This window comes from Brassica napus, chromosome C1 (assembly GCF_020379485.1).
Source record: "Brassica napus cultivar Da-Ae chromosome C1, Da-Ae, whole genome shotgun sequence".
Lineage (NCBI taxonomy): Eukaryota > Viridiplantae > Streptophyta > Magnoliopsida > Brassicales > Brassicaceae > Brassica > Brassica napus.
In genome coordinates this window covers 6,490,377-6,505,668 of record NC_063444.1, presented here as the reverse complement: position 1 = coordinate 6,505,668, position 15,292 = coordinate 6,490,377, and the positions used below count along the sequence as shown (strand labels likewise).

The window sequence follows — 15,292 nt, the reverse complement described above, 5'->3', positions numbered from 1 at the left end:
TTGGACTAAAATACTACTAAAATGTAAGTAAGAACAAAGCTTTGATTTGTTTTATGAGATGGGAGAATCCATGGGCTAAGGAAATTGACCTTGGGTGATCAAGTTTCAATCTAAAGGTGGTACCTTTCAATCAATCTATCAACCTTAGGCTTAGACACAATCTTAAACAAACTCTATCTCTAGATGGATGTTCATTCACTAATATAACTCAAACATCAAATCTCTTTGGTTGAATATTATCAAAGCAATCATTAAAATCAAGTCTATTAGCCATCTTAACACCTTTAACAACACATCTCTTTGGTAAAGAGTGTTAAAAGCTTAGGAGAGTTGGTTCAGACATTTCATCAATACTTTTCAGGTATGAAATGTCTAGAGCTCAACCTTAGAGAGGCCAACTCTAAAATAGCATTTAGATCACTCTACTAGCAAGGAATAAGAAGGATCTACAACAAAACACCCTAGATCTACACTTAACCACCTTAATCTACCTTAACCCATGAATCCAAAGGTAACTACTCACTACTCTTAATGATAAACCCAAGAATCAAAGATGATTTGGTGTTAATCATGATTAGTAATCAAGATAGTCAAGCAAATTCAAGAGAATAAGAAGAAAAGAAACTAAAGATTCAAGTTTTCTCTCTAAAGAGTTTTTGTGTTCTTCATACAAAACAAGATATTTTCCCAAATTTTTGTCTGAAAAGTAGTTATAGAAGACTAAAACTCGAGCTGGGTTAACCCAACAAGCCTGGGTTGACCCATAAAAACATAGATATTTTCTCTCTAGTGACCATAAAAAGTCGCTACCAGAGGTCGCTACGCATGTAGCGACATGACATGCCCGCTACGTGTGGCCGCTAGGATACTTAGACGATTTTTTCGCATTCTTGAACTCATAGCGACCTCATGAAGTCGCTATGGCTGGCCGCTGTAGAAGGCGCTTGAAGTCCTGAACGCATAGCGACCTCATGATGCCGCTACGGCAGACCGCTATAGAAGGCGCTTCAACTCTAGCGGTCTCTCTAACCCGCTACACACTCCCGCTACGGTACTTAGACGCCTCAGCTCTATCTTCTGTAGCGACCATCTTTTGCCGCTACGCCTGGCCGCTAGGAGCCTTCAACGACTCATCTTCATTCTTTTGGCATCAAAACACTCATTCGGGCACAAAGTTCATCATGAAACTCCCTCCAACACCTGATAAAGACTAATACATGGAAATACAACCTAAACATGTGTAAATGCTATTCCAAAAGACCAATGTGCACAAGAAATGATAATTAAAACAATGTAAATATGGTAGATATCAACTCCCCCAAACTTGTTCTTTACTTGTCCTCAAGTGACATAGCAAGAACTCATAAGGAAAAGAGGTTTGAAGGTGGGAACTCATAGTCAAAAGTAACACTTCCTAGCATTCAACTTAACATCCTAAAGAAACATAGCAAATAGCATGAGCATCTTCTTTATTATACTCTAGCTTCTCTAGGCCTATTCATACTCTTTTACCTCTGCTCAAGTTGCAATACTCATTACCAACAAGTTCCTTCAACCAGCTCTCACATTGATTCACACACATACGCACACAAGGTGAATTCTCACAAATGGACACATGATCTCAATCATTTGGCTAGGTAAGCATGGTTTAATATGAATGAAGAGAGGGGTTCAAAATGTTTTCATTTAAAGGTGAGTATCACTCGAAACAAGGAGCTTGATCATTATGCAAAATTTATCTAAGATTAGAAGCAACTCATGCATACATAGATTCATTCTCGTCATTCTACCCCTTTTATAAGTGACAACAAGTTCCACTCTTTTATCATCATCCCATAAGCAAAATGAACCCTCCTTTTCTTTTCTTTCAACATTTTTTTTTTATATATATATATATTTTTTTAGAAGAAAGTTTCCTTTACTATTGAACCCTTTTTTTTTATCTCTCTCATCTTTCTCACTCCCCAATACCAAGATATTGTCATTTGGAAAACATAAGCCCCTCTTCACCATCCCCAAATTTTAGCTCATATTGAGAATAAATCTATGTCGCCTCCAATACTCTCAAGATTTTGTACATGACAAGCTATCAAAAGAGGCTTCACTCATGCAATTCAATTTTTGGTCTCAAAGAAATGGCTAGGGCTGTAGGGTATGGAGTGTCATTTGGGTTAACAAAGATTGATATGTAAAGGAATAAGATAACCCAAATGTGTATGAGATCCATGATCAAGTATGCGAATGCCCATATGTAAGAGAAATTAAATTCATTTAAGCCACGTTCAGATTGGAGCTGATCTTAAGAACAATGCCAATATCAAGCAAGCAAATAAGTTTCAAGAAGAGTTTTCAAGGCTCGAAGCGTGCAAGGCTTTCAAAAGATGCTTAAGCTACTAGATATGCTTAACTAGGGTGACATTTTGAGTTATAGACAAGGGTTCTTTGCAAGGCATTTCAAATCATTGTTCCCAATGCAAGTGAATGCAACTACACGTTTTTTTTATGCATATATGTATGTACAATGCAATGCATGAGACTCCAATCATCAAAGAAAACATGATCAGTATTTGGTACAATGCATGAGACTCAAATCATCAAAGAAAACATGATCAGTACTTGGTACCTCCCCCAAACTTAGTTCACACAGTCACTGTGTTAGGAAGTCGAAGGAGAGACCGAAAATGGAAATAATATGCAAAGAAAAAGGTGCGGAACACTTCTCTATTCATCTGAGGCAGCAGCCTCCTCATTCATCCTCATCGCCTTCCCAGACGTCCTCATTGCCTTCGTCAACGTCTTCATCTCCCTCTTCTTCCATTCTCGTAGTACCCATCTCCTCATAATCTTCGTCGTCAGAGGTGTCAAGAGATGGGAATTCATTTCCTGATAGGGATTGTGGAGGGGAAGGGTTTTGTAAGCGACGACGCTGATGCTCCAAGATACACGGTCCCAAGGCTAAAGTGGGGTTGTCGGTTTCATGATAGGAGCGTCGACGAGGTTGAGGGACAGAGGTTTCGGCTATTACGAAGTCCTTGGAGTTACAACCTGCTACTCCTCCTTTGACCAAGATATCAGCAACTTTCTTCATAAATTCTGCTGAGGCTTCAGCCTGCTTCTTCACTGTCTTTTTAAGCTCTTTATACTTGGTCTTGAGCTTGTATATCATCCTATCTTGGTATTTGTTCCAGCGCTGAAGTTTCCCAATATACTCATGGGCGTCTCGCAAGGGACCTTTCTGCAGAGCACTTGTATGCGGCTGGAAGTAGTAACGAGCAGGTCCAAATATCGTTTCCTCATTAGCTTCGGGTGGGGCAGATGTAGAAGCTGATGTTGAGGCAAAATCAGATGCAGCGGCAGAAGATCTCTTTGTTGCCCTCTTCCTTCTGTTAATCACCGGATCAAGTGGGCCATGCGGACCGAGGAGGAGGTCTAGTGGAACCCGGAAAAGGAGACTGTTCTTGGTTCTAGTCATAGCAATTTGCGGGCTCGGTAGGACTAGTTCCGCAGGGCCAGTGGTGTGGGTGAAGGAGTAGACATGCTTTCCTTCATACATCCCTGAAAGGTACAGAGTCCTTTTCATGTAAGGTCCATCCATGAAGTGTGGTCCTAAAGCATCATTTCCAAGAGTTACTCCTTTGGCAATCAGTAGAGGTGTGATTAATCCACCAAAGAAGAACTGTGGAGTCTTATCAACATTGGTCCAAGCCCACCCTTGAAAGTACAAAAGTTTTCTTACAAAGAGTCCAACCATCCCAAATTGTTGAAAAGGATTCTCTGCATGTTTAGTGATTTCCCTAAGCCCAACTTCTTTGAGGGGAATGATTCCACGTCCAATGAGTGTTAACTCTTCCTCTAAAACATTGCCTGATTCCCTGCGGGCGTAGAGAGTATTACCCAGAATGCGATGCACATATCGGATCACAGGATTCCTGATGGTTGTGTTCTTGTTATAAGCCGGATGGTGGACCTCTTTCCCAGCGATAAGAGGCCATACATGCTCAGGGATTTTCCAACTGGACTTAGGTAGGTGACTGTGAATGTTGTCCTCGAACTTCATTGCATCAGCTATCTCACGAAAGGTCATCCTATAAGCCTTGCCCTTTATTCTGAATCTGATGAATCCCCATCCATCCGTCTCAACGTAGTCTCCGCAATGAAATTCTGCTTCTAGAGAGGCAAATAAGTGAGAAGATGCTTTTTGATAGACAGGTTGAGCTTCCATTGTCAAGAGCGATTGTAATCCCATGCTGTTCAATATTGCATAGACATCATCATACAACCCTGTCTCTCGCAGAAAGTCAGCATCAGGGAATCTTGTTGGCACCCAAACAGAGTTGGTGAGGTGATTGAGCAGCTGAGAGGTTGTTGGAATCACTGATCTATCTCGCTCTATTACCGTCTCATTTGTCTTCTTCTTGCTTCTTGACCTCCTTATCCTCTTCAAAGGAATCTCTTCCTCACTCTCTGATTCTCTAATTTCTTTGGATGTCATTGCTTTTGGAGGCCATGGTTTAGTAATTTCTGAATCACGACCCCCAAGCTTTTTGGTTGGTGCTTTGCCTTTGGTCTTTGATCTGCTATCTGACTTAGTCATAGTACCTGAAAATTAGATACTTGAAAAGGCATGAGAATTTGAATTTACCAAGATATGAAAGTTCAATTCACAAACAAGTGCATCCCATTGAGAAAAAGAGGGCAAAAAGATTAGTATTAGATGTAACCTTCAACTAAACTCAAACTTCTGTCGAGAAGTGTTTTGGCCAAATTTGTGGAGCAATTTAGTTCCAGATGAAGTAATCACTTAATATCAGCCTAATATTATCTATTTGCAACTAACCATCTCATAATCAACTTATGTCCAAATGTTTTTCGAAATTCCCAAAATCACCAAGAACCCTAGATTTTAAAATCTCAATTAAAGATAATCTAGCAAGTTTTTTTATCAACCCAACTCGTTAACAAGCCTATATATGATTAAGATACAAGTTTCCATCCAGAAATCGATAATGCATCATCGTTTAAAAACTTGAAATTTTTTACCCAAGATGATTCAAGGCGAAATTTTCATACCTTAGCTTGTTTGTATGCAAATTGAATAGAGAAATCGAAATTATGGATGATTTCGTGGAGATAGGGAGTTGAACCACAAAATTTGGTTGAGAATTGAGGATTTGGTGGGATTGTGGGATGATGAGAGGGGTTTGAGAGAGAGATGATGTTTGTGAGAGGGATGAAGTCGCGAGAGAGAGAGATGAGGTTGTCTCAGGTTTTGTGTGGATTGGTTCGAGATAAATTGGGTTGGTTTACTCAAATCGAACCGAGATTTCTAGTTAGAAAAACGTACCTGGGCTCTGTAGCGGTCTTGAAGGTCGCTAGGATAAACCGCTACTAACGTAGCGACCCCGTGTGACCGCTATGGGAGACCATTGCGGGTTGCGTTCGAATTTTAGCGACCTCTATAGGTCGCTATAATGAAGCCGCTACGACACTTAGAGCTTGTGAATGATTTGAAAATGTAGCGACTCTATGTGACCGCTATGGGAGACCGTTGCGGGTCGCGTCCGAATCGTAGCGACCTATATAGGTCGCTATAACGAAGCCGCTACGACACTTGCATTAATTTCCGTCTTTGAAATCCTTGGCGCATAGCGACCACATGATGCCGCTACGACAGACCGCGTAGCTACGAAGAGAAACTGCTACGAAAGGTCGCTATGAGCAAAGAATGTCCCATGATTCCAATCTCAACTTCTCTCCATCTTGGTTGGTGAAACTGGTGTCTCTGGCCAATTTTTGCGGACGGGGTGTGGAAATCATGCAATCATGCCGGGAAATCCCGTAACTCGAACCTGCAATCAGAAATAAAGCGAAGAAACATAGCAAAAACAAGTCAAATAAACATAAAAACAATATGTACAAGGATAGACATGAGACTTCCTCCCAAGTGAGCTTGTTTTAAGTCTCTAGCTTGACTTCCTTTCTTTATGGCTAGGCATGAATGGGGTCGGAGAGTAGAACCGAGATTCGTTCCTCCTCTGTTGTGTCTCCCATGTAGAGCTTAACTCTTTGTCCATTGACTGTGAAATCTCTACCATTCTTATCCCATAACACAATTGCTCCATATGGCTTAACTTCCTTGATCTTGAAAGGACCGGACCATCTCGATTTGAGCTTCCCGGGAAACAACTTCAGCCTAGAGTTGTAGAGAAGGACTTGATCTCCGGCACTGAATTCTCTCTTCACTATCCTCTTGTCATGAAAAGCTTTGGTTTTCTCCTTGTAAATCCTTGAGTTCTCAAAAGCATCCAGTCTAATCTCATCTAGCTCATTGAGTTGGAGAAGTCTCTTCTCCTTGGCACTCTTGATGTCAAAGTTCAGCAACTTAACAGCCCACAATGCCTTATACTCAAGCTCAACTGGTAGATGACAAGCCTTTCCATACACAAGGTTGAAGGGTGTGGTTCCCAAAGGAGTCTTATAAGCCGTCCTGTAAGCCCAAAGTGCATCATCTACCTTGACAGACCAATCTTTCCTTGTAGTTCCCACAGTTTTCTCCAAAATAGACTTGATTTCTCTGTTGGAGATCTCGACTTGACCACTTGTCTGAGGATGGTAGGGAGTTGCAACCTTATGATTTACACCATTCTTCTTGAGAAGATTCTCAAACAGCTTGTTGATGAAATGAGACCCTCCATCACTGATCACAACTCTCTGAACTCCAAACCTTGGAAAGATGGTGCTTTTGAACATCTTGATGACCACTCTAGAATCATTTGTGGGACTTGCTACAGCTTCCACCCATTTGGAGACATAGTCAACGGCTACAAGGATGTACTTGTTGCCAAAAGATGATGGGAATGGTCCCATGAAGTCGATGCCCCACACATCAAACACCTCCACTTCTAGAATTGGGTTTTGAGGCATCTCATTCCTCTTGGTGATGTTTCCTCTCCTCTGGCATGAATCGCACTTCGATACAAAGTCTTGAGTGTCCTTGAACATATGAGGCCACCAAAACCCAGCTTGTAGCACTTTCGCAACAGTTTTGAAAGTGGCGAAATGACCTCCATAGGATGACCCATGACAGTGCTTAAGGATCCCATCGATTTCTTCTCCAGCTACTACTCTTCTATATAGTTGATCCCTACAAAGTATGTAGAGGTAAGGCTCATCCCAATAGTATCTCTTCACATCTTTGTAGAACTTCTTCTTGGCATATCCCTCAAGACCCAATGGCTCTCTTCCACAGGCTAAGTAGTTCACCAAATCGGCATACCAAGGACCTTTCTCTTCAGTTGCCTTCACCTCTTCAAGCTTCTTTCCGGATTCACAAACTGCTACCACTGCTCTAATTGCCATGATCTGTTCTTCTGGAAGCCCTTCATCAATGGGGATCCCACACTCAATCTTTAGTCTAGACAAGTGGTCAGCTACACCATTTTCAACCCCTGGCCTGTCTTTTATCTCAAGATCAAACTCTTGTAGCAGCAGGATCCACCTTAACAGTCTTGGTTTAGCATCCTTCTTGGCCAAAAGGTGTCTCAACGCAGCGTGGTCAGTGTATACGATGACCTTTGACCCAACCAAGTAGCTTCTAAACTTCTCAAAGGCATAGACAATGGCTAGCAACTCTTTCTCAGTTGTAGCATACTTCATTTGGGCTTCATCAAGAGTTCTACTAGCATAGTAGATCACATGAGTTTTCTTGTCTTTCTTCTGACCAAGGACAGCTCCCACAGCATAATCACTAGCATCACACATGATCTCAAAGGGGAGATCCCAATCCGGTGGTTGCACAACGGGGGCACTAATCAGTTTACCCTTCAACTTCTTGAATGCTTCTAGACACTCCCGATCAAAGTTGAATGCAGCTTCTTTGCATAAAAGCTTAGTCATTGGCCTTGCTATCATTGAGAAGTCTTGGATGAATCTTCTATAGAATCCAGCATGACCAAGGAAGCTTCTAATGTCTTTAACCGTCTTTGGTGGGGCTAATGCAACCATTACTTCGATCTTGGCCTTGTCTACCTCAATCCCCCTCTCTGAAATCTTGTGTCCTAGCACAATCCCTTCTTTAACCATGAAGTGACACTTCTCCCAGTTCAGCACAAGGTTGGTGTCCTCACATCTCTTTAGGACCCTGCACAGATTCGACAAACAAGCAGAAAATGAAGATCCGTAGACAGAGAAGTCATCCATGAACACCTCCACGACATCCTCTATGAGATCAGAGAAAATAAACATCATGCACCTTTGGAAGGTGGCTGGAGCATTACATAGCCCAAATGGCATCCTTCGATAAGCAAAGGTACCATAAGGGCATGTGAAAGTCGTTTTCTCTTGATCATTTGGATGTATGGGGATTTGGAAGAATCCCGAATACCTATCAAGAAAACAATAATATGGATGATTTGCAAGTCTCTCTAGCATTTGATCAATGAATGGCAATGGAAAATGATCCTTTCTAGATGCTGAGTTGAGTTTTCTGTAATCTATGCACATCCTATGTCCCGTTATTGTCCTTGTTGGAATTAGTTCATTCACATCATTTTTAACCACAGTTATTCCACCCTTTTTTGGGACAACATGCACAGGAGACACCCATTTACTATCTGAAATAGGATAGATTACACCTGCGTCTAAGAGTTTTAAAATCTCTTTCTTAACAACATCTTTCAAGTTGGGGTTCAACCTTCTTTGATGTTCAACAGAAGTCATAGATTCATCCTCTAGGTGTATCCTATGCATGCACAAAGAAGGTGATATCTCTTTAATGTCATCTAGCGAGTATCCTATTGCCTTTCTATACTTTTTAAGTTCATTCAAAAGTTTAGACAATTCGTTTTCACTCAGTTCACTACTCACAATGACAGGATATGTCTCATTAGGTCCAAGAAATGCATACCTTAGACCAAGGGGAAGAGGTTTAATCTCCACTTTTGGGGCCTTCAGCTCGGTCCAATCATCTTCTTGGAGGTCCTCTTGTTGATCAACAGAGGCAGCATGATGAATTTCTTGTGGAAGCTCTATGAAGTTGTCTTCTCCACTTTTCTCCCTGTGGCAGTCTAGCATCTTCACATACCTTGCACTCTCCTCATCTTCGATCAATTGAGTTTCTCTATCAACTGTTAGGGCATGTTGAAGAGGGTCTTCAATAGCTAATTCCTCCAAATACTCTTCAGCTAGAGCTTCCATCTCTTCAATGTAGAATGCTTGGTTTTGGGTAGTGGGCTTTTTCATCACCTCTTTGATATCAAAATGCATGATGTCCCCTTTTCCAAGATGAAGATCAATCTTCCCTTCCTTAACGTTCACAACAGCTCCTGCGGTAGCCAAGAAAGGTCTCCCCAATATCAAAGGATCTGTTGGTTCTTCATCCATTTCCAAGACAACAAAGTCTGTAGGAATCTCACAATTCCCAACCATAACAGGGAGATCTTCTAGGATACCAATGGGAATCTTCACTGAGCGGTCGGCTAGCACAAGAGAGAGTCTACACTTCTTATATTGTGTAAACCCAAGCCTTTTAGCAATGGAGAGAGGCATAAGGCTCACACTTGCTTCCAAATCACATAGACACTTCTGAAAAGTCAATTGCCCAATGGCACAAGGTAGTGTGAAAATTCCTGGATCTTCAAGCTTCTTAGGGATGGTTAACCGTTGTATAATGGCACTGCATTCATGGGTGAGAACTACCATCCCTTAGCTTCCATCTCTTTCTTCTTCTTGGTGACAGCATCCTTGAGGAACTTGATGTATTGAGGCACTAGCATGAAGGCGTCAATAATGGGCATGGTAATCTGAACTTCACTCGTCTGCTTTTCAAACAAAGCCTTGTATTGCTCCAAAAGTTGCCTCTTGAATCTACCAGGAAAGGGAAGTTTTGCTTCATATGGCGGAGGAATGAACGGAGCTTCTTTTGATGAAGTTGCGATTTCATTTTTGTTCTCAACTTTCTTTTCTTCTCCAATCTTTCCTTTCCCTTTAGCTTCAACTATCTTCTCTAAGATCTCTTCATTGGTTTTCTCATCAACAATAACCACATCATCATCCACATTGATGACCACCTCCCCGTATTGGTTCTCATTATCCCTAATGAGAGTTCTAGGAGGCAATTGTTTACCACTCCTTAGGGTTATGGATTTCATTGTCTCCTTGGGGTTCTGCTCGGAAGTTCCGGGAAGTGATCCCATAGGACGTTTGGAGTTACTACTCATAGAGGCAAACTGGTTCTCCAAAGCTTTGAAGTTGGAAGCAAGATTTGAGAATTTGTTGTTGAGATCATTGTAGCCTCCATCAACTTTGTTATGAAGGTTTTTTAGCTCATACCCAATGTGCTTCTCACTTCTAGTTTGAGATTCCAATATTTGTTTCAACATTTGTTCAGTGCTACTTTCTTGTGGGGCAGATGTAGAGGATCCGGCTTGTGCTTGTGTAGACTGATTTCCTTTAGGGGCGAAACCTTGAGAGTAGTTTTGTCTAGCTTGGTAACCACCTTGTTGGTTGTTGTTGTAGAAGGGCTTTTGTTGATAGTTGTTGTACTGAAAGTTAGGTTCCTTTTTGTACTATGTTCCATTAGCATTTACAAAGCACAACTCTTCTTGACCTTCTAGACCATCAACTTCAGTAAGAATAGCTACCTCTTCTTGTTTCTGGTCACCAACATAGTTCACTTTCTCTTGTTTGGCTCTGTCCATAAGAAGTAGATCCATCTTGTCTTGTAAAGCCTTCAACTCTCTTTTTGTGTTGGAGTCATCACCCCCACTGCCTCTGTTGCTCCTATCATGCTCATCATTGTAGACTGAATCACTTTGAACCATGTTCTCTACAAGTTCCTCGGCCTCTGTTTCATTTCGTCCTAGGAAGAATCCATTGCTGGCGGTATCAAGCCGGCTTCTATACTTTGGTAGGACACCTCTATAGAAAGTACTAAGTAGGCTCTCTTTGGTGAAGCCATGGTGTGGACATCTGTTTAAGTAGCTTCTGAACCTCTCATATGCTTCTCCAAAGCTTTCCAGATTCTTTTGCTGGAACCCAGAGATTTCATTCCTAAGCTTGGCAGTCCTTGACGTAGAGAAGAACTTAGTGAGGAAAGCTTTTTTGCATTCATCCCAAGTGGTGATAGAGTCACTTGAGATGTTCTTCTCCCATGTGTGTGCTTTGTCTCCCAAGGAAAATGGAAACAGTCTCAGCTTGAAAGCATCTTCCGAAACACCATTGGTTTTGGACAAACCACAGTATTTGTCAAATCTGTCCAAATGATCAAGTGGATCTTCCAAAGCAAGACCATGAAATTTGTTGTTCTCTATCATGTTGATCAAACCAGATTTGATCTCAAAGTTGTTGTTCTCTACAGCTGGTGCTCTAATGCCCATCCTGTTCCCATGGATATTAGGCTGATCATAGGTGCCAATGGCTCTAGTTTGTCGCTGTGGGTGTTGTGGCCGAAGGTTTGCAGCTCCTTGGCCAATGGCCTCTCCTTCTTGAGGCTGATTATGATGTTGTTCCATCAAAAATCCCAATCTGTCTAGGTGAGCCTGTTGCTCTTCTTCTCTTCTTCTCCTTGCGATCAGCCTCTCAAGTGCTTTAATGTCTTCAACTGGTGGAACTAGGTTTGTTGGGCCTCTGCTCCTCAAGTTCATGCACCTGAGATGTAAAATGGCTAGGATAGAGTATCAGTAACTAGATATAATAAAAGTAAGACTTAGTCTCAAGTAATGACCAAATCTCAATGTCAAAATAACTTAGAATTGGCAACGGCGTCAAATTTGAAATGGACTTTTCTCGGGTCCAATGTTTCAAATCAAAGTAGTACTTAAGATGTCAATCCATTTCTAATCATTTTGAATCAAAGAGAATACAAGTTCATACTTAATCTAAGTGCAATCAAGCGATAAGATGTTTTTGGACTAAAATACTACTAAAATGTAAGTAAGAACAAAGCTTTGATTTGTTTTATGAGATGGGAGAATCCATGGGCTAAGGAAATTGACCTTGGGTGATCAAGTTTCAATCTAAAGGTGGTACCTTTCAATCAATCTATCAACCTTAGGCTTAGACACAATCTTAAACAAACTCTATCTCTAGATGGATGTTCATTCACTAAGATAACTCAAGCATCAAATCTCTTTGGTTGAATATTATCAAAGCAATCATTAAAATCAAGTCTATTAGCCATCTTAACACCTTTAACAACAAATCTCTTTGGTAAAGAGTGTTAAAAGCTTAGGAGAGTTGGTTCAGACATTTCATCAATACTTTTCAGGTATGAAATGTCTAGAGCTCAACCTTAGAGAGGCCAACTCTAAAATAGCATTTAGATCACTCTACTAGCAAGGAATAAGAAGGATCTACAACAAAACACCCTAGATCTACACTTAACCACCTTAATCTACCTTAACCCATGAATCCAAAGGTAACTACTCACTACTCTTCATGATAAACCCAAGAATCAAAGATGATTTGGTGTTAATCATGATTAGTAATCAAGATAGTCAAGCAAATTCAAGAGAATAAGAAGAAAAGAAACTAAAGATTCAAGTTTTCTCTCTAAAGAGTTTTTGTGTTCTTCATACAAAACAAGATATTTTCCCAAATTTTTGTCTGAAAAGTAGTTATAGAAGACTAAAACTCGAGCTGGGTTAACCCAACAAACCTGGGTTGACCCATAAAAACATAGATATTTTTCTCCGTAGTGACCATAAAAGGTCGCTACCAGAGGTCGCTACGCCTGTAGCGACATGACATGCCCGCTACGTGTGGCCGCTAGGATACTTAGACGATTTTTTCGCATTCTTGAACTCATAGCGACCTCATGAAGTCGCTATGGCTGGCCGCTGTAGAAGGCGCTTGAAGTCCTGAACGCATAGCGACCTCATGATGCCGCTACGGCAGACCGCTATAGAAGGCGCTTCAACTCTAGCGGTCTCTCTAACCCGCTACACACTCCCGCTACACACTCCCGCTACGGTACTTAGACGCCTCAGCTCTATCTTCTGTAGCGACCATCTTTTGCCGCTACGCCTGGCCGCTAGGAGCCTTCAACGACTCATCTTCATTCTTTTGGCATCAAAACACTCATTCGGGCACAAAGTTCATCATGAAACTCCCTCCAACACCTGATAAAGACTAATACATGGAAATACAACCTAAACATGTGTAAATGCTATTCCAAAAGACCAATGTGCACAAGAAATGATAATTAAAACAATGTAAATATGGTAGATATCAATCAGCCATCTTCTTGGCCTTCTGATCACCTCGACAACACAAGAGTCGTTTATTGAAAAGATTACTTTTTGCATCCTGTGAAGGCTCATACTTGCAACCGCCCACTGCATCACAACAAACGCTGCCTCCTGTTGGGATGAGCACGTAGAGAAGGCCCTTCTACCGTGAAGCATAACCACTCCCTGCGAATTCCTCAGTACCCACGCTCCTCCTCCTAGCTGTTAGGACGCTCCTCCTCCTAGCTGTTAGGGCGACCAGGAGAAACCAATGTTGCATTTCATCCATGTTGACGGGGGAGATTGCCATTTTTTGCCTGCCTTTCCTTCTACATCACTGTCCTGTCTCGCTTGTTCTGATGAAACTTCTTGTGCCAAGAACCACATGTACGATTCTCTCTTGCTTTAGACATGATGTCTATTTATAAGTAACAGTTTTTGGACTACTATATATGTATGGACTACTAAATGTTGGACTACTAACTTTTGGACTACTACATATGATGTATGTGTGATCGTATATCAATGATCTTGACAATTAAATTCAATAAAATATTTGGGATAAATAAAGTTTTGAGAAAATGACTAATATATCTGAGTTTCCATCAAACTGACGTATGTGAGTATATAAAGATTTTGTTTTAAACATATGATTCGATGAAACAAACCAAGCTATACGCTTAGAAAAGAATTGGAAGGCTTTCTTTTCTTCAAAGGACGACTTGGAAGGAACGAAGAAGACAAGACACTCTGAAAGTGAATCTATTGAATGAGCCGACAAGAATATAAGAAAAAGTTAAACAAAAGGTAATTGTAGTACACACTACCTGGGCTGCTGCTACATTTAAATTCCCTCTTTTCATATTTATAGAATTTTGATGTTCCAATTAGATTTGCAGAATTTTTATGTTCCAATACATAAAATATTTTCATTTTTTCTAGATAACTTTTACTTTATTAAAAACTGTGTATTCAATTACATTTAATAGTCTATTTTATAATTGGTTGAATACCATTAATTTATAGTTGTAATGATATTTTCTAAACAAAAAGTAGTTGTTTCTACCTAAACATCTATATTATTAAAAGAGAAGTACACATTTGAAAATGTTTTTACTTCATTAATTAAACTCTCTATTTTTTGCTTGTCTTTTCAGTTGCATTTATGAAATATCTTAAAACGAATAAAACTGCCTAATTTATTACTTGTCTTTTCAGTAACATTAATGAAATATGCTTAAATGAATTTAAACTTCTTATTTTATTGTTTGTCTTTTCAGTTACCTTAATGAAATATCCTTAAATAAATTTGGACATAATGTCATTTAATCAACCAAAAAACTCATGAGTTATCCTTACGTGCATAATTTTAATAATGGAGATTTTAAAAAATGTGCATCATTAAAATGTTACCTAAAACATGTCGCACTAATATATAACATGCATCAATAAAACTAGAATTTGACTCACACAATTGTACGGATATTATTTTCAGTTGATTAAATTTAAAAATAATCATTTATTCAAAAATATTTAAGAATGACTATGTTTTTAAAAATTATATGGTATTATTTGTTCATAACTCATTTGTCATTTGCTAAACTGTTAGAAATAAAATTTTAGCATAATATAACTCAGTTGTCATTTGCTAAATTTATGGTTTTTATTTATATTTTTATTATTTAATTGTAATATTTTCATTTTAAATTTGAAAGATAAATGAATTTTATTTCAAACAATATTTTTTTTTAAAATAATCAATTTAAATTTTTATTATCATTGAATATAATTATTTATGACATAATCTGAGTTTTCGTTTAAATCAAAACTTATCATATTTTGTTATAATTTTTTTAAAAAAATATTGAGTTGCATTTCATAATTAGAATCTTATGAAATGATTCAGAACAACTGATACAGATCTAAAAACAATGATTAATCTAATAAAATCTCCATAATTTTAGGAATTCATTAACAAACAGATAACAAATGTTATTTTGAGGAAAGTCGAAGATATATCAATAATTTTTCAAAATAATATACTTTCATATTTTTGGTTACTCATT

The 15,292-nt window shown here is 39.5% G+C and overlaps 1 non-coding gene across 1 annotated transcript; it reads left to right on the top strand.

Moving 5' to 3' along the window:
• The first annotated feature begins 10,950 nt into the window (after window positions 1-10,950).
• LOC125581056 lies at window positions 10,951-11,057 on the top strand. Its single transcript, XR_007318767.1, has one exon. It is a non-coding gene; the product is annotated as a small nucleolar RNA R71 (small nucleolar RNA).
• The last annotated feature ends 4,235 nt before the right edge of the window (window positions 11,058-15,292 follow it).